The sequence below is a fragment of the Microtus pennsylvanicus genome, chromosome Y, assembly GCF_037038515.1.
Source record: "Microtus pennsylvanicus isolate mMicPen1 chromosome Y, mMicPen1.hap1, whole genome shotgun sequence".
NCBI lineage: Eukaryota > Metazoa > Chordata > Mammalia > Rodentia > Cricetidae > Microtus > Microtus pennsylvanicus.
The window spans coordinates 11,970,356-11,997,051 of NC_134602.1; positions in this window are offsets into that span (position 1 = coordinate 11,970,356).

Consider the following 26,696-nt stretch of genomic DNA (forward strand, 5'->3'; position numbering starts at 1 on the left):
GATCTTTGTGAGTTCAATGTGTAGTAGCATACACCTTTAATCCCAATGCCTGAAAGGCAGAGAGAGGCAGATCTCTGAGACTTCAAGGACAGACAGGTATACAGAGTTATTCCAGGTCAAAGATACAGAGAACCTGTCTCAAAAGGCAAAAAATAAAAAGGAAAAATAAACAAAATAGAGGTTAAATTGAAGCGCACAAAGATGGAAAATTCACAGCGAATTTTGATATTGTATGCTATTATGCTCTTTTTGAATCATTTGAATTTTGACGCAGTAGCAATAGCTGCTAAAAGATGTTTCTTTATAAAAGCTGCTGAAATAATCCAACATAGATATTTTGAAAATGCCTTGACTTTGAAATTTGGATCTAAGGACATGATGCTTTGGAAAGGAGTTTCTATTTTGTTTTCACAGAGGGTGATAGTCTGTGGATGCCTCTATCCTAATATGGTAGGATGGACCACGCCCTACTTAAAGGTTGCTGTGAACACCTTTAAAAAATTGCTTCGCTCAACTGCCAACTGAGATAAATCAATAATGATGCCACCATTCAGCAGGAAGCATTTTGGAGAGAAAAAACTGCACCCACGTTCCCAAATATGGCTTATAAATGTTCTTTTACATTTAAAGTGGGATGTGATATAGATATGAATATTTGCATTAGTATAGATTTTGCTTTACTGATAGAGATTTTAGGTCAATTTTGTTATATGTATATTCATTTTTGATCTTAATTAAGGTATTGTGATTGTGTAGTTCATTTAAAAATATAATGTATATAGGTTATTAATGGATAATCATTAATAATAGTCAAGTTTGTAGTTATGTTAGTGAGATTTTCTAGCTACATAGATATATATATATTTCAGTTAGATAGGCATTATTCATAACTCTCTAGACTACAAAATAGGCTATTTAATGTTTTAGTACCTTAGGGTTTTTCATGACAGTGAGACACTCTACTCTTGGCAGCACATATCTACTTCAGGAAGAAGATGGGCATCAAAGAGGATCCTTATGGAGTTTGATAGCCATTTGGGGAAGAAACTGCTCTTGCCTGGATTGTTGCATAAACTGTACACAGAAAACACTCAGAGAGAGGTCTACTGAACTTGCCTAAAGGTGAGATGATCTTTTCGTGTTCCTGATTCAGGAAAGGGTCAGCAAAACATTCTTCAAGACAAGCAGATAGTGACTGCCTTTGAAATTTCCTGCTTCATGGAAATGTCTGCTGGAAACTATGGGCCTGTAGGCTGAGGATGGAAACACCAACGGTACAGAGGAACTTTGGGTGACTGTCCAGGCAGCAAGGTGTCTCTGTCATTTCTAGAGTTTGAAAATGGCTTACTTTTTGTTTGCTTAGGTAATACTGTATTATTCTGGAGTCTCTGATGGAGTTGAAGAATAGATAGATAGTTATAGTTTTCCATTGTTATGATAAAAGATAAAATAGATATAAATATTGTAACTGTAATTCTTGCTTGATAACTGTTTTGTTATATGTAATTTAGCTTTGTTAAAGTTAAAGATTCCGTTCCTGTTTAAACAGAAATAGGAGTAATGATGGAGTATAGGTCATTGGTTAATTAATAAAGAAACTGTTTGGCCTGAAAGGTTAGAACATAGGTGGGTGGAATAAACATAAGAGAATGCTGGGAGGAATAGGAATTGAGCTTAGAGATGCCATGCACCTCTGCCATGGGCAGAAATGGTAGCTCTGCACTCTGAGGCAGATGGCGATACAGCCAGCCACCAGGTCAGACATGCTAAATCTTTCCTTCTAAGCGCACCTCGTGCTGCAACATACATTATTAGACATGGGTTAAGAGGCTGAAAATAATGGGGCAGGCAGTGTTGAAATGAATAGTTTTGTGTTGTTATTTCGGAGCATAACCTTACAAGGCGGCCCCATGGGGATGCAGCCCTGCTGCTCAAATTTCTACAATCAAGGGGGAAATGGAAGAAGGGAAGAAAGAAGAGAGAGAGACAAGGAAGAATGGATGAATTCAATCATTCATTGGAAAAATGAGTGAACCAATGAATGAGGAGACCTAGTAGGAAAAAAATGTGCTGCATTCCCTCAGAGAGTCAGGTCAAATTAAGGATTGACAAGGTTTTCCACTAAGGAGGAGGCTTATTCCATTTTACCTTCTTTGTGCTCCAGGCCCACCCACAAGAGTGATGATGAGGACAGGGAGAAGAAGAGGAGAGGGTGTACCAGAATTCCCTGGTACAATTTCTCACCCAAATTGTAGCCAAATCACCTGACCTGGGACAGCTGATCTACATGCTGGACCCTAACTCCCAGTTTGACAACTCTAACATTTTAACCAAGTTTGTGAAGATGAAGGAACCAAAAATAGCCCAGTTACAGGATGGCAGGTTCCTTACAGGATGGAAGTCAGACATCAGTACCATACTGGTGTTTGGCGGTTTGATGGGTGTGTGGGGGTCTTTGCCAGACTCCACCTAGCATCATGGATTCCCTACTTTACTGATATTATGGAGTTCGGTGCATTCATCATATGTGAGCTTGTCTCACACCTGTGGGCATCATATGTACATGTTTATCCTGTGTGTGGGTGAGTGTGTTCATGAGTTTTATAGCCCAAGTACTACAGAACATGATCAATGAAAGGGAACACTGTTTTCCAGATATGGCAGGGCAATTATTTAAATGAACTGACAAGGGTTGGATGGCATGGATAAGACCTATGAGAGTTCAAGGCATACCGAATCCAGGCATGACAAAGTAGGTGGCAGACAGAATTCTGGCAAAACTAAGTAGGTAGCTTGATGTCCAACTTACTGGAGAAGAGCAACTGAGCGGAGACACTTTTCACTAAGCAACATGCTCTAGTGGAGATCAAACATCCTTTGACTTACAGCCAGTACGAATTAAAGCATTCATCAAATGAAACCTAATTTTCTCTGATTTTGAGTATACATTTGTGTCCCTTCCTGATTAATCTACTCTTTATCCTCTTAAGTCCCAATACCTCACGCTGATATCGGTCACATCGGTCCATTTAACATGGTTTTCCCTCAAGCTTCATACCGCCCCGAGATCATACAACTTTTTGTCCCCTCTCCACTGCTTCCTTGACAGCCATCTTGTCCTTTACCACACCACGCATCCCCAGTCCTTTACTCTCCAAGGGGAAAAGACCATAAATCCTGCTTTGTTTTGAGGCATGTGTTTCTGTGATGCCCCATCCACCAAACACAATCCATCATTGACCAAATAACACAACATGTTAACAAATTTTTATTCTTTGAGAAAGAATAATCCATTGGAAAAGATACCAGCATTCATAGAAGACCTGAGGTATCTCTGAAAAAACACATTCCCAAAGAGAGCATTAAGTCTGCCCCTCAAAATTTGAGAATTTCACTTTAACAGATCTTCACCAAATCATAGACATAGATATGGAAGTCATTATCAAACTTGATGAAATACACAGAAGGTTTGTTGGGAACTTGGCAAATAATTTTACCTATCTCTTGGTTTCCATCTTTTTTGTTGTACTGCACACTTTAGCCCTCCAAGGAATCTCTGCCTAATTCCAAAGTCACCTCTACTGGAGGACATTCAGGCGTGATGTGGAGGTTGCCTTCAATAAAATCATCATGATGGTGGTAAAGGTACAGGACCGGATCATTCTCGTTGACAATGTAGAAACAGGTCGTTATGGTCTGCACCTCATCTGGGACCACGCCACTCCACTCTTCCTTAGAGCCTGGCATGATGTGGAGGTTGCCTTCCAGGTAGTCATCCAGGAGGTGGTAAATGTACAAGACCGGATCTTTCTTGTAGGTAATATAAAACCAGGTCTTCATGATTGGCACCTCTTCTAGGACCATCCCGTTCCAGTCATTCTTAGAGCCATTTGTGCCCATGAATGTATGTTTCACTGCTCTGCCAACTATGGTGTTTGAGAGATGAGTGTCTGTCACCTGAGGAAATGGCACATTATTAGGAAGGATCTTCAGGTTTAAAATCCTTTCATCACTATGAAGCTCCAAGCCATAGACACAATCAATCCCATCATATTTCAACAAATAGAGAGAGGGATATGTTGGCAGTTGATCTAGAATGATGGCTTTCCAATGGGTGACTGGTTCATTGGCTTCCTTCCAGCCATGAGAAATTCTGCGGCCAATAATATTCTCCAGGGCCTCAAAAGGCTTACTAAGTTTTTGCTTCTGGAGCGATGGCCCATTCTTCTTCTGGAGATGTGGCATGCCACTCATACTAAGAGGCATCTTCATCATGGCGGGAGACTTTCTGAGATAGGCCACAGCACTCCTGTTCCACTGTCTCTTGGCTCTGTTTCTGTGCTTGGGCTTCATAGCTGCCAATCTCTGCATAGGAAGAACTCTTCAGTTTAAATCAGACACAAAGTGGTTTCCTCCACCATAAGTGCCTACAAGGATAAGAAGGTGAGGATGTGAGGTCAAGGCTCTTTTTAGGAATAACTTTGGAGCAGGTGAAAAAGGCAGGGCTGAATAGATTTGGATACCTAAATGGAATATGTTCTTAAGAAATTAATAGGAAAATTATCAAACTCTTGTCTACAGCTCAGTATATGTGTATCAGAGACATATTCCTGCTGCAAAATGCAATTGACCTCTACTGAGAAACCTACTTCCTGACTTACTATATCAATGAGAGAGGAAGCTATGCCTATACTTATAGCGAGAAAGAAATATCTGAACAGATGGCAAAGAATTCAAAGAACAGATACTCATCCATTACCACTCAAGCTACTGGTTAGTTGGCTGATCTATAACCACCTGCCCAAGGTCATGGCACTCCAGTCCACTGGCTCTCTCTATTGTGTCTCCTGATCCAGATCCAGGTTGATTACATAAAGATATTCTGTATCTTCATTAGAGAAGTGAGTACTGTGAGTCAAACTGCCAAAAGAAAGAAACATTAATCTGTGCAACAGCACCTATTGGAAATAATTATCTTTTAAAACACATATGGACAAAGAGGATCTTTGCCATTTAAGTGGACTGAGGAATTGGACATTTTTAGCAAAGATAGAGTGGGGAGAATACCTGACATTAACCGTCCCCCAGCTATCAAATATAGGAGCTGTTAACGACATAAATTTTGGACCCAGAGCAGATTTGAAAGAAACCTTTCTTTGACTACAGACGTCCTAGTTGCTTCCTAAACATATTTACCAAAAGAAAATATCTTGGCTCTCTAGATTCCAACTTCTGGAAATTCGGTTGAACAGTTGTGGAGCCCAAGAGCTGAACTGACCTCCTCAGCCACCGTGAAGATAGTAAGCCCACCTTCACAGAAGACTAGTGCTTCATGTGGAACAGAGTTGCCACCCCCAACCAAAGCTTTGTGACATCATCAAGGCTCTACTTATGTCATAAAACTCCTCCTAGCCAGGTTTCTTCCCTACTAACCCCCAGAATTATCCAGCATACAGGTCCTAAAATGCTGCTCATACAGCCCCATGAAGACCCAAAATAAAAACCCCAATCTTCTTCCCAATTACTTGAGTCATATTTTCCAAGTAACTCAACCCCTTTTTGTGTTTTTTTTTTTTTGTAAAATAATTTTTGGTCTGAGTCAACAACTCACATGAATGTTTTTTTTTCCTAGCTCCAATGTCCTCATTGGTTATTTTCCATTGATTTTTCCATTACCTCATAATAATAATTATCAAACTTTCCACTTGTCTTCCTCCTCCCACATTCTTCTTGCTCCGCAAATAAACCTCTCCACTCAAACACCAGTCCAAATAGATGGCAGGGTACTTTGAGCTGTGGGAAGTCCAAGCCCACCCTTCATCCATCCAGATTTAGCAAGGTATGCATCCACAAAAAATATGATCACAAAAAGCCAGTGTATGATATGCAGACAATTGCAAGTGCCATTATCTTTGGCTTCTACGTCTGCCCCAATTGTCAGCCACATTCAGAGCTTACAGTTTGATTCCATGTTCTTTCATTCCCAGGTCACTGGATTAGTTGTAATCCCCTTAGTTCAGGCACAGTGTCTCATAGTGTGGACCAAGCCCTTATATTCCTGACATCCTTGCTCTTTTTCTCCATCCATCTGCTCTTCCACTGGAGCTTGGAAGCTCCATCTAGTTTTCTGATTTTGACCCTGACTTGATCTCCATCATTTGCCAAACAAAAGTTCCATGGTGGTTTTCAAGATAGTCAGTCATCAGTCTGACTATGGGGCAAGGAACACATAGTTCCTAGGCACATGTCACAGTGCGGTCAACTTCTCCTCCCTGCTTAAGTACCTAGAGAGGGTCACCCTATGGCCTTCTGAGAACCACTCGAGAGATATCGATCATGACATCCCCAGAATGGCCCCATAAATTGAGATATCATCAGTGTATGTGCATTAACTTGTGTGTGTTTGTGTGTGTGTATTTAAATCACAATAACAAATGGATTGTAATATTGAAGTTTCTTCTCATCTTGAGAAGAATATTTGCTACAGAAACACTCTCACAGTAATAGTGAGAGTGTAAACTATCTAAGAAAGGAGAAATAACTGGAGGAATCCCCCAGGAGTTAGGCTCAGTGTCCCAGGAATTACGCCCAAGGAAAGTCAATGAACTCAGTGATGGAAGATAAAACCCAGCCTAAATAAAACCCTAAATCATTTAGGTGGAACATGAGATACTCTTACAACAGTTACAAGAGGTCTAAAATGCCTGGACTGGAACATAAGGGGAACACAATGGAGCTGAGAGTGCATGTCAAAACTGATTGGATCTGGCAAAAATTATGTAAGCATACCAAGGAAACCACCAGTGGGACAAAAACCTAAGAAATCTGTATGACAACATATCATGATGAACATAATGAGATTTATAGACAAAGGAAAGATCTCAATTATGTCACTGTCACACAGGTGATGATGAACCAGTTCCATCATAGAGTGACTCCCTGCAGTGTTTAAGATAACCTGTCAATTCTGTCTAGTCAGTTACAAGGAAATTTGCATTAATTGCACAGATTAACTATCAGCATCATTTACTGCACAATCAAAGGCAAGGCAAAGAAATCATAGACATGTTGTTAATGCTTATGATGTTATTGGGAGTTTTAATGGGTTTTTTTCTTAAAGGGTGACTGTCATTGGTGACTCTCATGCATGAAGCAGATCCTTTCTTTGTGATGTTTCCTGAATAGCCACTGAGATACCAGCCCATTGAGTTGTGGTCTCTCTCTCTTTTACAAAGCAACTTCTACCTTCAGCTTGATCTCTTGCTTGAGCTTCCCTTCCGGCTACTAGGCTCCTTTTCTGATCCTGCAGAGGGCTTTTGTAAGGGATTGTGATCTCTAAGTTTTTCCCCTTTCAAGAACTAATCATTCTATTAATCACAATTCTAAACTGCTGTGGGAGTTTGTTTGTGACTTATGCCTTCACATGTGATACAAGCGACCTGTGTGTATAGGGTCTTCTCTCTGTTCATGTGGGGAAGGCATGGCAGCAGGAGTAGATGGCTGTTCATTCTCTTTAAGGAAATCAGTAAACAGTGGGGACCAAGTACAAGGATGTCCTGAAATATTAAGTCTTGTCCTTTCAAGGCCCCAAAGCCTCCAGCTAGGTTCAGGGTCACAACAATCTCCAAAACCCACCGAGCATGAAGTATTCAGAACCAGAAGCCTGTGTGTGCCATATCACATAAATTCATCGTGAGTACACCAATCTGTTTTTTTTAATTCTAAATTATTTTGTCCCATCAGAACGATCTATATTACCAATTAGCCAATTTGCTGCATCTTTGGTGTCCTAGAATTGCTTTAAATTGTTGCTGGGACAGTCTTACAAACCTTCCTGTGCTGTTATGAGACCTTAAGGGGACAGCACTTATTTCAGAAATCAAAGGCAGTTGGGTTCAATCCTATGGTTAGCTGTTAGCTAGACACTGGAAGGATGGATTTGACTAAGAAAGGGAGACAGCATACATGGAGGCAGGTAACCTTTCCTTTGCAAAATGACCCATTTTGAGGCCTTACTTCAGGCTCTTCTCTTCTCCTAATCTTGGTTTCTTTATTAGTTTAGGAGAAGAATTAAAACTCCATTTACAGTATCTGTGAACCCGTATGAGTTAAGTATGTGTGACCAACTTGATGTCTGCCTGTCTGTCAACAGGGCCAGAGTTCAGGGGCATCTGATGCATAGCACAGGAATGTCAGCCATCAATCTTTGGTCCACATAACTCTACAGCATTAGAGTTGTCATGGTTGCTCATCTGATCTTCCTCATATGATCTCCATCCACAGAGATGTCAGAAAAATCCTCCCCTGAGAGTGCAAGTTCTTTACAAATGAAAGATTATACAACAGAAGACACATGGGAGATTTATATGGGCAAGCTGTTGAAAGGATAAAGTGACAGAAGAAGTTTATTGATTAATTAAAGAGAAAATCCGCTTCAGCTGATAGGTTAGAACATAGGTAGGTGGAGTAAACAAAATAGAATGCCGGGAGGAAGAGGTAGTGAGCTCAGAGAAGCCATGCTCCCCTCTCCCCGGCAGATGCCATAGCTCAGCTCTCTGAGGCAGATGTCGATGCAGCCAGCCACCATGTCAGACATGCTGAATTTTTCCTGGTAAGTGCACCTCGTTATACTACACTGATTATTAGAAATGGGTTAAAATGCTGAATCTAATGGGCCAGCAGTGTTTAAAAGAATACAGTTTTTGTGTATTTATTTCAGGCATAACCTTCATGCGGCCGTGGTGCTGGGGACACAGCCTCGCTGCTCAAATAACTACAGAATGGCTTGCAGCCTTGTGGACAACTGAATCCACTGAAAGCCTGAGAAAGCTTGGGAAAGAGTAAAGCATGTTTTCTTGGTAGCAGCGATTTCTCGGTCTGCTCTGCTTGCTAGAAGAAAGCAAGGGCTCTCATCTAAAAGAGGCTTGCTGACTCAGCTTCAGCTGCAAAACCCTGCAGCCCTTAAGAGGTCCTGCCAGAAAACAGTTAAATGGTGTTGATAAAAGCCAACTGAATGCTTGTATGTTTTCAGCAGTAGCAGGGAAAAAAACTGTGTTGTTTTAAAATGCCGGCTTTCTGGGCCATCCTGCCAGGGCAAACTCTAACTGTTTGAGGAAGGAGGGCCAGCTACAGAAAGAGGGCTTGAGTGTTGTCTGTTGCAGCCTCTTTGATGGCAAGGACCTTGAAACACTGTAGACTTGTGGCACTGAATGCGGCTCTGTTCGGTACCTCAGCCACAAGGTTGGAATGGCAGAAAGCTAAGGAATGGGCTACATCTGGCCAGCAAAGCCACGGCTTTAGTCCTACTGAGATTGCTTGGTAAATGAAAGACTCATGTGGTCAGAAAAACAGAGAGAGAAATAGAGTAAAGAGAGATTCAAAGACAAAGAAAATTTTTAAATGATTTACAGTGTGTTAAAAATATGTGCAGGCTAAAATTTGAAGTTCTTAAAGTTAAAAAAAGGAAGAGAGTTGTTGGGTGTGGTAGTACACACCTGTCAACCCAACACATGGGAGGAAGAAGGAGATTGACCTCTGTACCTTCAAGGTGAGGTAGCACACGCCTTTAATCCCAGTGCCTTGAAGGCAGAGACAAACAGATCTTTGTGAGTTCAATGTGTAGTAGCATACACTTTTAATCCCAATGCCTGAAAGGCAGAGAGAGGCAGATCTCTGAGACTTCAAGGACAGACAGGTATACAGAGTTATTCCAGGTCAAAGATACAGAGAACCTGTCTCAAAAGGCAAAAAATAAAAAGGAAAAATAAACAAAATAGAGGTTAAAGGAAGCGCACAAAGACGGAAAATTCACAGCGAATTTTGATATTGTATGCTATTATGCTCTTTTTGAATCATTTGAATTTTGAGGCAGTAGCAATAGCTGCTAAAAGATGTTTCTTTATAAAAGCTGCTGAAATAATCCAACATAGATATTTTGAAAATGCCTTGACTTTGAAATTTGAATCTAAGGACATGATGGTTTGGAAAGGAGTTTCTATTTTGTTTTCACAGAGGGTGATAGTCTGTGGATGCCTCTATCCTAATATGGTAGGATGGACCACGCCCTACTTACAGGTTGCTGTGAACACCTTTAAAAATTTGCTTCGCTCAACTGCCAACTGAGATAAATCAATAATGATGCCACCATTCAGCAGGAAGCATTTTGGAGAGAAAAAACTGCACACACGTTCCCAAATATGGCTTATAAACGTTCTTTTACATTTAAAGACGGATGTGATATAGATATGAATATTTGCATTAGTATAGATTTTGCTTTACTGATAGAGATTTTAGGTCAATTTTGTTATATGAATATGCATTTTTGATCTTCATTAAGGTATTGTGATTGTGTAGTTCATTTAAAAATATAATGTATATAGGTTATTAATGGATAATAATTAATAATAGTCAAGTTTGTAGTCATGTTAATTAGATTTTCTAGCTCCATATATATATATATATATATTTCAGTTAGATAGGCATTATTCATAACTCTCTAGACTACAAAATAGGGTATTTAATGTTTTAGTACTTTAGGGTTTTTCATGACAGTGAGACACTCTACTCTTGGCAGCACAAATCTACTTCAGGAAGAAGATTGGCATCAAAGAGGATCCTTATGGAGTTTGATAGCCATTTGGGGAAGAAACTGCTCTTGCCTGGATTGTTGCATAAACTGTACACAGAAAACACTCAGAGAGAGGACTACTGAACTTGCCTTAAGGTGAGATGATCTTTTCGTGTTCCTGATTCAGGAAAGGGTCAGCAAAACATTCTTCAAGACAAGCAGATAGTGACTGCCTTTGAAATTTCCTGCTTCATGGAAATGTCTGCTGGAAACTATGGGCCTGTAGGCTGAGGATGGAAACACCAACGATACAGAGGAACTTTGGGTGACTGTCCAGGCAGCGAGATGTCTCTGTCAATTATAGAGTTTGAAAATGGCTTACTTTTTGTTTGCTTAGGTAATACTGTATTATTCTGGAGTCTCTGATGGAGTTGAAGAATAGATAGACAGTTATAGTTTTCCATTGTTATGATTAAAGATAAAATAGATATAAATATTGTAACTGTAATTCTTGCTTGATAACTGTTTTGTTATATGTAATTTTGCTATGTTAAAGTTAAAGATTCCGTTCTTGTTTAAACAGAAATAGGAGTAATGATGGAGTATAGGTCATTGGTTAATTAAATAAAGAAACTGTTTGGCCTGAAAGGTTAGAACATAGGTGGGTGGAATAAACATAAGAGAATGCTGGGAGGAATAGGAATTGAGCTTAGAGATGCCATGCACCTCTCCCATGGGCAGAAATGGTAGCTCTGCACTCTGAGGCAGATGTCGATACAGCCAGCCACCAGGTCAGACATGCTAAATCTTTCCTTCTAAGCGCACCTCGTGCTGCAACATACATTATTAGACATGGGTTAAGAGGCTGAAAATAATGGGGCAGGCAGTGTTGAAATGAATAGTTTTGTGTTGTTGTTTCGGAGCATAACCTTACAAGGCGGCCCCATGGGGATGCAGCCCTGCTGCTCAAATTTCTACAATCAAGGGGGAAATGGAAGAAGGGAAGAAAGAAGAGAGAGAGACAAGGAAGCATGAATGAATTCAATCATTCATTGGAAAAATGAGTGAACCAATGAATGAGGAGGCCTAGTAGGAAAAAATGTGCTGCATTCCCTCAGAGAGTCAGGTCAAATTAAGGATTGACAAGGTTTTCCACTAAGGAGGAGGCTTATTCCATTTTACCTTCTTTGTGCTCCAGGCCCACCTACAAGAGTGGTGATGAGGACAGGGAGAAGAAGAGGAGAGGGTGTACCAGAATTCCCTGGTACAATTTCTCACCCAAATTGTAGCCAAATCACCTGACCTGGGACAGCTGATCTACATGCTGGACACTAACTCCCAGTTTGACAACTCTAACATTTTAACCAAGTTTGTGAAGATGAAGGAACCAAAAATAGCCCAGTTACAGGATGGCAGGTTCCTTACAAGATGGTAGTCAGACATCAGTACCATACTGTATTTGGCGATTTGATGAGTGTGTGGGTTCTATGCCAGACTCCACCTAGCATCATGGATTCCCTACTTTACTGATATTATGGAGTTCGGTGCATTCATCATATGTGTGCATGTCACACACTAGTGGGCATCATATGTGCGTGTTTATCCTGTGTGTGGGTGAGTGTGTTCATGAGTTTTATAGCCCAAGTACTACAGAACATGATCAATGAATGGGAACACTGTTTTCCAGATATGGCAGGGCAATTATTTAAATGAACTGACAAGGGTTGGATGGCATGGATAAGACCTATGAGAGTTCAAGGCATACCGAATCCAGGCATGACATAGTAGGTGGCAGACAGAATTCTGGCAAAACTAAGTAGGTAGCTTGATGTCCAACTTACTGGAGAAGAGCAACTGAGCGGAGACACTTTTCACTAAGCAACATGCTCTAGTGGAGATCAAACATCCTTTGACTTACAGCCAGTACGAATTAAAGCATTCATCAAATGAAACCTAATTTTCTTTGATTTTGAGTATACATTTGTGTCCGTTCCTGATTAATCTACTCTTTATCCTCTTAAGTCCCAATACCTCACGCTGATATCGGTCACATCTTTTCATTTGACATGGTTTTCCCTCAAGCTTCATACCGCCCCGAGATCATACAACTTTTTGTCCCCTCTCCACTGCTTCCTTGACAGCCATCTTGTCCTTTACCACACCACGCATCCCCAGTCCTTTACTCTCCAAGGGGAAAAGACCATAAATCCTGCTTTGTTTTGAGGCATGTATTTCTGTGATGCCCCATCCACCAAACACAATCCATCATTGACCAAATAACACAACATGTTAACAAATTTTTATTCTTTGAGAAAGGATAATCCATTGGAAAAGATACCAGGATTCATAGAAGACCTGAGGTATCTCTGAAAAAACACATTCCCAAAGAGAGCATTAAGTCTGCCCCTCAAAATTTGAGAATTTCACTTTAACAGATCTTCACCAAATCATAGACATAGATATGGAAGTCATTATCAAACTTGATGAAATACACAGAAGGTTTGATGGGAACTTGGCAAATAATTTTACCTATCGCTTGGGTTCCATCTTTTTTGTTATACTGCACTCTTTTGCCCTCCAAGGAATCCCTGCCTAATTCCAAAGTCACCTCTACTGGAGGACATTCAGGCGTGATGTGGAGGTTGCCTTCAATGGAATAATCATGATGGTGGTAAAGGTACAGGACCGGATCATTCTCGTTGACAATGTGGAAACAGGTCGTTATGGTCTGCACCTCATCTGGGACCATACCACTCCACTCATCCTTAGAGCCTGGCATGATGTGGAGGTTGCCTTCCAGGTAGTCATCCAGGAGGTGGTAAATGTACAAGACCGGATCTTTCTTGTAGGTAATATAAAACCATGTCTTCATGATTGGCACCTCTTCTAGGACCATCCCGTTCCAGTCATTCTTAGAGCCATTTGTGCCCATGAATGTATGTTTCACTGCTCTGCCAACTATGGTGTTTGAGAGATGAGTGTCTGTCACCTGAGGAAATGGCACATTATTAGGCAGGATCTTCAGGTTTAAAATCCTTTCATCACTATGAAGCTCCAAGTCATAGACACAATCAATCCCATCATATTTCAACAAATAGAGAGAGGGATATGTTGGCAGTTGATCTAGAATGATGGCTTTCCAATGGGTGACTGGTTCATTGGCTTCCTTCCAGCCATGAGAAATTCTGCGGCCAACAATATTCTCCAGGGCCTCAAAAGGCTTACTAAGATTTTGCTTCGGGAGCGATGGCCCATTCTTCTTCTGGAGATGTGGCATGCAACTCATACTAAGAGACATCTTCATCATGGCAGGAGACTTTCTGAGATAGGCCACAGCACTCCTGTTCCTCTGTCTCTTGGCTCTGTTTCTGTGCTTGGGCTTCATAGCTGCCAATCTCTGCATAGGAAGAACTCTTCAGTTTAAATCAGACACAAAGTGGTTTCCTCCACCATAAGTGCCTGCAAGGATAAGAAGGTGAGCATGTGAGGTCAAGGCTCTTTTTAGGAATAACTTTGGAGCAGGTGAAAAAGTCAGGGCTGAATAGATTTGGATACCTAAATGTAATATGTTCTTAAGAAATTAATAGGAAAATTATCAAACTCTTGTCTACAGCTCAGTATATGTGTATCAGAGACATATTCCTGCTGCAAAATGCAATTGACCTCTACTGAGAAACCTACTTCCTGACTTACTATATCAATGAGAGAGGAAGCTATGCCTATACCTAAAGTGAGAAAGAAATATCTGAACAGATGGCAAAGAATTCAAAGAACAGCCACTCCTCTTCTTACCACTCAAGCTACTGGTTAGTTGGCTGATCTATAATCACCTGCCCAAGGTCATGGCACTCCAGTCCACTGGCTCTCTCTATTGTGTCTCCTGATCCAGATCCAGGTTGATTACATAAAGATATTCTGTATCTTCATTAGAGAAGTGAGTACTGTGAGTCAAACTGCCAAAAGAAAGAAACCTTAATCTGTGCACCAGCACCTATTCGAAATAATTATCTTTTAAAACACATATGGACAAAGAGGATCTTTGCCATTAAAGTGGACTGAGGAATTGGACATTTTTAGCAAAGATAGAGTGGGGAGAATATCTGACATTAACCGTCCCCCAGCTATCAAATATAGGAGCTGTTAACGACATAAATTTTGGATCCAGAGCAGATTTGAAAGAAACCTTTCTTTGACTACAGAGGTCCTAGTTGCTTCCTAAACATATTTACCAAAAGAAAATATCTTGGCTCTCTAGATTCCAACTTCTGGAAATTCGGTTGAACAGTTGTGGAGCCCAAGAGCTGAAATGACCTCCTCAGCCACCGTGAAGATAGTAAGCCCACCTTCACAGAAGACCAGTGCTTCATGTGGAACAGAGTTGCCACCCCCAACCAAAGCTTTGTGACATCATCAAGGCTCTACTTATGTCATAAAACTCCTCCTAGCCAGGTTTCTTCCCTACTAACCCCCAGAAATATCCAGCATACAGGTCCTAAAATGCTGTTCATACAGCCCCATGAAGACCCAAAATAAAAACCCCAATCTTTTTCCCAATTACTTGAGTCATATTTTCCAAGTAACTCAACCCCTTTATGTGTTTTTTTTTCTGTAAAATAATTTTTTGTCTGAGTCAACAACTCACATGAATGTTTTTTTTCCTATCTCCAATGTCCTCATTGGTTATTTTCTATTGATTTTTCCATTACTTCATAATAATAATTATCAAACTTTCCACTTCTCTTCCTCCTCCCACATTCTTCTTGCTCCGCAAATAAACCTCTCCACTCAAACACCAGTCCAAATAGAGGACAGGGTACTTTGAGCTGTGGGAAGTCCAAGCCCACCCTTCATCCATCCAGATTTAGCAAGGTATGCATCCACAAAAAATATGATCACAAAAAGCCAGTGTATGATATGCAGACAATTGCAAGTGCCATTATCTTTGGCTTCTCCGTCTGCCCCAATTGTCAGCCACATTCAGAGCCTCCAGTTTGATCCCATGTTCTTTCATTCCCAGGTCACTGGATTAGTTGAAATCCCCTTAGTTCAGGCACAGTGTCTCATAGTGTGGACCAAGCCCTTATATTCCTGACATCCTTGCTCTTTTTCTCCATCCATCTGCTCTTCCACTGGAGCTTGGAAGCTCCATCTAGTTTTCTGATTTTGACCCTGACTTGATCTCCATCATTTGCCAAACAAAAGTTCCATGGTGGTTTTCAAGATAGTCAGTCATCAGTCTGACTATGGGACAAGGCACACATAGTTCCTAGGGACATGTCACAGTGAGGACAACTTCTCCTCCCTGCTTAAGTACCTAGAGAGGGTCACCCTATGGCCTTCTGAGAACCACTCGAGAGATATCGATCTTGACATCCCCAGAATGGCCCCATAAATTGAGATATCATCAGTGTATGTGCATTAACTTGTGTGTGTTTGTGTGTGTGTATTTAAATCACAATAACAAATGGATTGTAATATTGAAGTTTCTTCTCATCTTGAGAAGAATATTTGCTACAGAAACACTCTCACAGTAATAGTGAGAGTGTAAACTATCTAAGAAAGGAGAAATAACTGGAGGAATCCCCCAGGAGTTAGGCTCAGTGTCCCAGGAATTACACCCAAGGAAAGTCAATGAACTCAGTGATAGAAGATAAATCCCAGCCTAAATAAAACCCTAAATCATTTAGGTGGAACATGAGATACTCTTACAACAGTTACAAGAGGTCTAAAATGCCTGGACTGGAACATAAGGGGAACACAATGACATGGAGCTCAGAGTGCATGTCAAAACAGATTGGATTTGGCAAAAATTATGTAAGCATACCAAGGAAACCACCAGTGGGACAAAACCCTAAGAAATCTGTATGACAACATATCATGTTGAACATAATGAGATTTATAGACAAAGGAAAGATCTTAATTATGTCACTGTCACACAGGTGATGATGAACCAGTTCCATCGTAGAGTGACTCCCTGCTGTGTTTAAGATAACCTGTCAATTCTGTCTAGTCAGTTACAAGGAAATTTGCATTAATTGCACAGATTAACTATCAGCATCATTTACTGCACAATCAAAGGCAAGGCAAAGAAATCATAGACATGTTGTTGAATGCTGATGATGTTATTGGGAGTTTTGATGGGTTTTTTTCTTAAAGGGAAACCATCAGTGACTCTCATGCATGAAGCAGATCCTTTCTCTGTGATGTTTCCTGAATAGCCACTGAGATACCAGCCCATTGAGTTGTGGTCTCTCTTTCTTTTACAAAGCAACTTCTACCTTCAGCTTGATCTCTTGCTTGAGCTTCCCTTCCGGCTACTAGGCTCCTTTTCTGATCCTGCAGAGGGCTTTTGTAAGGGATTGTGATCTCTAAGTTTTTCCCCTTTCAAGAACTAATCATTCTATTAATCACAATTCTAAACTGCTGTGGGAGTTTGTTTGTGACTTATGCCTTCACATGTGATACAAGCGACCTGTGTGTATAGGGTCTACTCTCTGTTCATGTGGGGAAGGCATGGCAGCAGGAGTAGATGGCTGCTCATTCTCTGTAAGGAAATCATTAAACAGTTGGGAACAAGTACAAGGATGTTCTGAAATATTAAGTATTGTCCTTTCAAGGCCCCAAAGCCTCCAGCTAGGTTCAGGGTCACGACAATCTCCAAAACCCACGGAGCATGAAGTATTCAGAACCAGAAGCCTGTGTGTGCCATATCACATAAATTCATCGTGAGTACACCAATCTGTTTTTTTTAATTCTAAATTATTTTGTCCCATCAGAATGATCTATATTACCAATTAACCAAATTTGCTGCATCTTTGGTGTCCTAGAATTGCTTTAAATTGTTGCTGGGACAGTCTTACAAACCTTCCTGTGCTGTTATGAGACCTTAAGGGGACAGCACTTATTTCAGAAATCAAAGGCAGTTGGGTTCAATCCTATGGTTAGCTGTTAGCTAGACACTGGAAGGATGGATTTGACTAAGAAAGGGAGACAGCATACATGGAGGCAGGTAACCTTTCCTTTGCAAATTGACCCATTTTGAGGCCTTACTTCAGGCTCTTCTCTTCTCCTAATCTTGTTTTTTTTATTAGTTTAGGAGAAGAATTAAAACTCCATTTACAGTATCTGCGAACCCGAATGAGTTAAGTATGTGTGACCAACTTGATGTCTGCCTGTCTGTCAACAGGGCCAGAGATCAGGGGCATCTGATGCATAGCACAGGGATGTCAGCCATCAATCTCTGGTCCACCTAACTCTACAGCATTAGAGTTGTCATGGTTGCTCATCTGATCTTCCTCATATGATCTCCATCCACAGAGATGTCAGAAAAATCCTCCCCTGAGAGTTCAAGTTCTTTACAAATGAAAGATTATACAACAGAAGACACATGGGAGATTTATATGGGAAGCTGTTGAAAGGATAAAGTGACAGAAGAAGTTTATTGATTAATTAAAGAAAGAATCCGCTTCAGCTGATAGGTTAGAACATAGGTAGGTGGAGTAAACAAAATAGAATGCCGGGAGGAAGAGGTAGTGAGCTCAGAGAAGCCATGCTCCCCTCTCCCCGGCAGATGCAATAGCTCTGCTCTCTGAGGCAGATGTCGATGCAGCCAGCCACCATGTCAGACATGCTGAACTTTTCCTGATAAGTGCACCTCGTTATACTACACTGATTATTAGAAATGGGTTAAAATGCTGAATCTAATGGGCCAGCAGTGTTTAAAAGAATACAGTTTTTGTGTATTTATTTCAGGCATAACCTTCATGCGGCCGTGGTGCTGAGGACACAGCCTCGCTGCTCAAATAACTACAGAATGGCTTGCAGCCTTGTGGACAACTGAATCCACTGAAAGCCTGAGAAAGCTTGGGAAAGAGTAAAGCATGTTTTCTTGGTAGCAGCGATTTCTCGGTCTGCTCTGCTTGCTAGAAGAAAGCAAGGGCTCTCATCTTAAAGAGGCTTGCTGACTCAGCTTCAGCTGCAAAACCCTGCAGCCCTTAAGAAGTCCTGCCACAAAACATTTAAATGGTGTTGATAAAAGCCAACTGAATGCTTGTATGTTTTCAGCAGTAGCAGGAAAACAACTGTGTTGTTTTAAAATGCCGGGTTTCTGGGCCGACCTGCCTCGGCAAACTCTGACTGTTTGAGGAAGGAGGACCAGCTACAGAAAGAGGGCTTGAGTGTTGTCTGTTGCAGCCTCTTTGATGGCAAGGACCTTGAAACACTGTAGACTTGTGGTACTGAATGCGGCTCTGTTCGGTACCTCAGCCACAAGGTTGGAATGGCAGAAAGCTAAGGAATGGGCTACATCTGGCCAGCAAAGCCACGGCTTTAGTCCTACTGAGATTGCTTGGTAAATGAAAGACTCATGTGGTCAGAAAAACAGAGAGAGACATAGAGTAAACAGAAATTCAAAGACAAAGAAAATTTTTAAATGATTTACAGTGTGTTAAAAATATGTGCAGGCTAAAATTTGAAGTTATTAAAGTTAAAAAAAGGAAGAGAGTTGTTGGGTGTGTTAGTACACACCTGTAAACCCAACACATGGGAAGCAGAGGGAGGTTGACCTCTGTACCTTCAAGGTGAGGTAGCACACGCCTTTAATCCCAGTGCCTGAAGGCAGAGACAAACAGATCTTTGTGAGTTCAATGTGTAGTAGCATACACCTTTAATCCCAATGCCTGAAAGGCAGAGAGAGGCAGATCTCTGAGACTTCGAGGACAGACAGGTATACAGGGTTATTCCAGGTCAAAGATACAGAGAACCTGTCTCAAAAGGCTAAAAATAAAAAGGAAAAGTAAACAAAATAGAGGTTAAATTGAAGTGCATAAAGATGGAAAATTCACAGCGAATTTTGATATTGTATGCTATTATGCTCTTCTTGAATCATTTGAATTTTGAGGCAGTAGCAATAGCTGCTAAAAGATGTTTCTTTATAAAAGCTGCTGAAATAATCCAAAATAGATATTTTGAAAATGCCTTGACTTTGAAATTTGGATCTAAGGACATGATGCTTTGGAAAGGAGTTTCAATTTTGTTTTCACAGAGGGTGATAGTCTGTGGATGCCTCTATCCTAATATGGTAGGATGGACCACGCCCTACTTAAATGTTGCTGTGAACACCTTTAAAAAATTGCTTCGCTCAACTGCCAACTGAGATAAATCAATAATGATGACACCATTCAGCAGGAAGCATTTTGGAGAGATAAAACTGCACCCACGTTCTCAAATATGGCTTATAAACGTTCTTTTACATTTAAAGTGGGATGTGATATAGATATGAATATTTGCATTAGTATAGATTTTGCTTTACTGATAGAGGTTTTAGTCAATTTTGTTATATGTATATGCATTTTTGATCTTCATTAAGGTATTGTGATTGTGTAGTTCATTTAAAAATATAATGTATATAGGTTATTAATGGATAATCATTAATAATAGTCAAGTTTGTATTCATGTTAGTTAGATTTTCTAGCTACATAGATATATATATTTCTGTCAGATAGGCATTATTCATATCTCTCTAGACTACAAAATAGGCTATATAATGTTTTAGTACCTTAGGGTTTTTCATGACAGTGAGACACTCTACTCTTGGCAGCACATATCTACTTCAGGAAGAAGATGGGCATCACAGAGGATCCTTATGGAGTTTGATAGCCATTTGGGGAAGAAACTGCTCTTGCCTGGATTGTTGCATAAACTGTACACAGAAAACACTCAGAGAGAGGACTACTGAACTTGCCTAAAGGTGAGATGATCTTTTCGTGTTCCTGATTCAGGAAAGGGTCAGCAAAACATTCTTCAAGACAAGCAGATAGTGACTGCCTTTGAAATTTCCTGCTTCATGGAAATGTCTGCTGGAAACTATGGGCCTGTAGGCTGAGGATGGAAACACCAACGGTACAGAGGAACTTTGGGTGACTGTCCAGGCAGCGAGATGTCTCTGTCATTTCTAGAGTTTGAAAATGGCTTACTTTTTGTTTGCTTAGGTAATACTGTATTATTCTGGAGTCTCTGATGGAGTTGAAGAATAGATAGTTATAGTTTTCCATTGTTATGATAAAAGATAAAATAGATATAAATATTGTAACTGTAATTCTTGCTTGATAACTGTTTTGTTATATGTAATTTTGCTATGTTAAAGTTAAAGATTCCGTTCTTGTTTAAACAGAAATAGGAGTAATGATGGAGTATAGGTCATTGGTTAATTAAATAAAGAAACTGTTTGGCCTGAAAGGTTAGAACATAGGTGGGTGGAATAAACATAAGAGAATGCTGGGAGGAATAGGAATTGAGCTTAGAGATGCCATGCACCTCTCCCATGGGCAGAAATGGTAGCTCTGCACTCTGAGGCAGATGGCGATACAGCCAGCCACCATGTCAGACATGCTAAATCTTTCCTTCTAAGCGCACCTCGTGCTGCAACATACATTATTAGACTTGGGTTAAGAGGCTGAAAATAATGGGGCAGGCAGTGTTGAAATGAATAGTTTTGTGTTGTTATTTCGGAGCATAACCTTACAAGGCGGCCTCATGGGGATGCAGCCCTGCTGTTCAAATTTCTACAATCAAGGGGGAAATGGAAGAAGGGAAGAATGAAGAGAGAGAGACAAGGAAGAATGGATGAATTCAATCATTCCTTGGAAAAATGAGTGAACCAATGAATGAGGAGACCTAGTAGGAAAAAATGTGCTGCATTCCCTCAGAGTCAGGTCAAATTAAGGATTGACAAGGTTTTCCACTAAGGAGGAGGCTTATTCCATTTTACCTTCTTTGTGCTCCAGGCCCACCCACAAGAGTGATGATGAGGACAGGGAGAAGAAGAGGAGAGGGTGTACCAGAATTCCCTGGTACAATTTCTCACCCAAATTGTAGCCAAATCACCTGACCTGGGACAGCTGATCTACATGCTGGACCCTAACTCCCAGTTTGACAACTCTAACATTTTAACCAAGTTTGTGAAGATGAAGGAACCAAAAATAGCCCAGTTACAGGATGGCAGGTTCCTTCCAGGATGGGAGTCAGAATCAGTACCATACTGGTATTTGGCGGTTTGATGGGTGTGTGGGGTCTTTGCCAGACTCCACCTAGCATCATGGATTCCCTACTTTACTGATATTATGGAGTTCGGTGCATTCATCATATGTGTGCATTTCACACACTAGTGGGCATCATATGTACATGTTTATCCTGTGTGTGGGTGAGTGTGTTCATGAGTTTTATAGCCCAAGTACTATAGAACATGATCAATGAATGGGAACACTGTTTTCCAGATATGGCAGGGCAATTATTTAAATGAACTGACAAGGGTTGGATGGCATGGATAAGACCTATGAGAGTTCAAGGCATACCGAATCCAGGCATGACAAAGTAGGTGGCAGACAGAATTCTGGCAAAACTAAGTAGGTAGCTTGATGTCCAACTTACTGGAGAAGAGCAACTGAGCGGAGACACTTTTCACTAAGCAACATGCTCTAGTGGAGATCAAATATCCTTTGACTTACAGCCAGTACGAATTAAAGCATTCATCAAATGAAACCTAATTTTCTCTGATTTTGAGTATACATTTGTGTCCCTTCCTGATTAATCTACTCTTTATCCTCTTAAGTCCCAATACCTCACGCTGATATCGGTCACATCTTTCCATTTGACATGGTTTTCCCTCAAGCTTCATACCGCCCCGATATCATACAACTTTTTGTCCCCTCTCCACTCCTTCCTTGACAGCCATCTTGTCCTTTACCACACCACGCATCCCCAGTCCTTTACTCTCCAAGGGGAAAAGACCATAAATCCTGCTTTGTTTGGAGGCATGTATTTCTGTGATGCCCCATCCACCAAACACAATCCATCATTGACCAAATAACACAACATGTTAACAAATTTTTATTCTTTGAGAAAGAATAATCCATTGGAAAAGATACCAGGATTCATAGAAGACCTGAGGTATCTCTGAAAAAACACATTCCCAAAGAGAGAATTAAGTCTGCCCCTCAAAATTTGAGAATTTCACTTTAACAGATCTTCACCAAATCATAGACATAGATATGGAAATCATTATCAAACTTGATGAAATACACAGAAGGTTTGATGGGAACTTGGCAAATAATTTTACCTATCTCTTGGGTTCCATGTTTTTTGTTGTACTGCACTCTTTTGCCCTCCAAGGAATCCCTGCCTAATTCCAAAGTCACCTCTACTGGAGGACATTCAGGCGTGATGTGGAGGTTGCCTTCAATGGAATCATCATGATGGTGGTAAAGGTACAGGACCGGATCATTCTCGTTGACAATGTAGAAACAGGTCGTTATGGTGTGCACCTCATCTGGGACCACACCACTCCACTCTTCTTAGAGCCTGGCATGATGTGGAGGTTGCCTTCCAGGTAGTCATCCAGGAGGTGGTAAATGTACAAGACCGGATCTTTCTTGTAGGTAATATAAAACCAGGTCTTCATGATTGGCACCTCTTCTAGGACCATCACGTTCCAGTCATTCTTACAGCCATTTGTGCCCATGAATGTATGTTTCACTGCTCTGACAACTATGGTGTTTGAGAGATGAGGGTCTGTCACCTGAGGAAATGGCACATTATTAGGCAGGATCTTCAGGTTTAAAATCCTTTCATCACTATGAAGCTCCAAGCCATAGACACAATCAATCCCATCATATTTCAACAAATAGAGAGAGGGATATGTTGGCAGTTGATCTAGAATGATGGCTTTCCAATGGGTGACTAGTTCATTGGCTTCCTTCCAGCCATGAGAAATTCTGCGGCCAACAATATTCTCCAGGGCCTCAAAAGGCTTACTAAGTTTTTGCTTCTGGAGCGATGGCCCATTCTTCTTCTGGAAATGTGGCATGCCACTCATACTAAGAGGCATCTTCATCATGGCGGGAGACTTTCTGAGATAGGCCACAGCACTCCTGTTCCACTGTCTCTTGGCTCTGTTTCTGTGCTTGGGCTTCATAGCTGCCAATCTCTGCATAGGAAGAACTCTTCAGTTTAAATCAGACACAAAGTGGTTTCCTCCACCATAAGTGCCTGCAAGGATAAGAAGGTGAGGATTTGAGGTCAAGGCTCTCTTTAGGAATAACTTTGGAGCAGGTGAAAAAGGCAGGGCTGAATAGATTTGATACCTAAATGGAATATGTTCTTAAGAAATTAATAGGAAAATTATCAAACTCTTGTCTACAGCTCAGTATATGTGTATCAGAGACATATTCCTGCTGCAAAATGCAATTGACCTCTACTGAGAAACCTACTTCCTGACTTACTATATCAATGAGAGAGGAAGCTATGCCTATACCTAAAGTGAGAAAGAAATATCTGAACAGATGGCAAAGAATTCAAAGAACAGCCACTCCTCTCCTTACCACTCAAGCTACTGGTTAGTTGGCTGATTTATAACCACCTGCCCAAGGTCTTGGCACTCCAGTCCACTGGCTCTCTCTATTGTGTCTCCTTATCCAGATCCAGGTTGATTACTTAAAGATATTCTGTATCTTCATTAGAGAAGTGAGTACTGTGAGTCAAACTGCCAAAAGAAAGAAACATTAATCTGTGCACCAGCACCTATTAGAAATAATTATCTTTTAAAACACATATGGACAAAGAGGAACTTTGCCATTTAAGTGGACTGAGGAATCGGACATTTTTAGCAAAGATAGAGTGGGGAGAATACCTGACATTAACTGTCCCCCAGCTGTCAAATATAGGAGCTGTTAACGACATAAATTTTGGACCCAGAGCAGATTTGAAAGAAACCTTTCTTTGACTACAGAGGTCCTAGTTGCTTCCTAAACATATTTACCAAAAGAAAATATCTTGGCTCTCTAGATTCCAACTTCTGGAAATTCGATTGAACAGTTGTGGAGCCCAAGAGCTGAACTGACCTCCTCAGCCACCGTGAAGATAGTAAGCACACCTTCACAGAAGACCAGTGCTTCATGTGGAACAGAGTTGCCACCCCCAACCAAAGCTTTGTGACATCATCAAGGCTCTACTTATGTCATAAAACTCCTCCTAGCCAGGTTTCTTCCCTACTAACCCCCAGAAATATCCAGCATACAGGTCCTAAAATGCTGCTCATACAGCCCCATGAAGACCCAAAATAAAAACCCCAATCTTCTTCCCAATTACTTGAGTCATATTTTCCAAGTAACTCAACCCCTTTATGAGTTTTTTTTTTTTTTTCTGTAAAATAATTTTTGGTCTGAGTCAACAACTCACATGTATGTTTTTTTTCCTATCTCCAATGTCCTCATTGGTTATTTTCTATTGATTTTTCCATTACTTCATAATAATAATTATCAAACTTTCCACTTCTCTTCCTCCTCGCACATTCTTCTTGCTCAGCAAATAAACCTCTCCACTCAAACACCAGTCCAAATAGAGGGCAGGGTACTTTGAGCTGTGGGAAGTCCAAGCCCACCTTTCATCCATCCAGATTTAGCAAGGTATGCATCCACAAAAAATATGATCACAAAAAGCCAGTGTATGATATGCAGACAATTGCAAGTGCCATTATCTTTAGCTTCTCCGTCTGCCCCAATTGTCAGCCACATTCAGAGCTTCCAGTTTGATCCCATGTTCTTTCATTCCCAGGTCACTGGATTAGTTGAAATCCCCTTAGTTCAGGCACAGTGTCTCATAGTGTGGACCAAGCCCTTATATTCCTGACATCCTTGCTCTTTCTCTCCATCCATCTGCTCTTCCACTGGAGCTTAAAAGCTCCATCTAGTTTTCTGATTTTGACCCTGACTTGATCTCCATCATTTGCCAAACAAAAGTTCCATGGTGGTTTTCAAGATAGTCAGTCATCAGTCTGACTATGGGACAAGGCACACATAGTTCCTAGGGATATGTCACAGTGCGGTCAACATCTCCTCCCTGCTTAAGTACCTAGAGAGGGTCACCCTATGGCCTTCTGAGAACCACTCGAGAGATATCGATCTTGACATCCCCAGAATGGCCCCATAAATTGAGATATCATCAGTGTATGTGCATTAACTTGTGTGTGTTTGTGTGTGTGTATTTAAATCACAATAACAAATGGATTGTAATATTGAAGTTTCTTCTCATCTTGAGAAGAATATTTGCTACAGAAACACTCTCACAGTAATAGTGAGAGTGTAAACTATCTAAGAAAGGAGAAATAACTGGAGGAATCCCCCAAGAGTTAGGCTCAGTGTCCCAGGAATTACGCCCAAGGAAAGTCAATGAACTCAGTGATGGAAGATAAAACCCAGCCTAAATAAAACCCTAAATCATTTAGGTGGAACATGAGATACTCTTACAACAGTTACAAGAGGTCTAAAATGCCTGGACTGGAACATAAGGGGAACACAATGACGTGGAGCTGAGAGTGCATGTCAAAACTGATTGGATCTGGAAAAAATTATGTAAGCATACCAAGGAAACCACCAGTGGGACAAAACCCTAAGAAATCTGTATGACAACATATCATGTTGAACATAATGAGACTTATAGACAAAGGAAAGATCTCAATTATGTCACTGTCACACAGGTGATGATGAACCAGTCCCATCGTAGAGTGACTCCCTGCTGTGTTTAAGATAACCTGTCAATTCTGTCTAGTCAGTTACAAGGAAATTTGCATTAATTGCACAGATTAACTATCAGCATCATTTACTGCACAATCAAAGTCAAGGCAAAGAAATCATAGACATGTTGTTGAATGCTGATGATGTTATTGGGAGTTTTGATGGGTTTTTTTCTTAAAGGGAAATCATCGGTGACTCTCATGCATGAAGCAGTTCCTTTCTCTGTGATGTTTCCTGAATAGCCACTGAGATACCAGCCCATTGAGTTGTAGTCTCTCTCTCTTTTAAAAAGCAACTTCTACCTTCAGCTTGATCTCTTGCTTGAGCTTCCCTTCCGGCTACTAGGCTCCTTTTCTGATCCTGCAGAGGGCTTTTGTAAGGGATTGTGATCTCTAAGTTTTTCCCCTTTCAAGAACTAATCATTCTATTAATCACAATTCTAAACTGCTGTGGGAGTTTGTTTGTGACTTATGCCTTCACATGTGATACAAGCGACCTGTGTGTATAGGGTCTTCTCTCTGTTCATGTGGGGAAGGCATGGCAGCAGGAGTAGATGGCTGCTC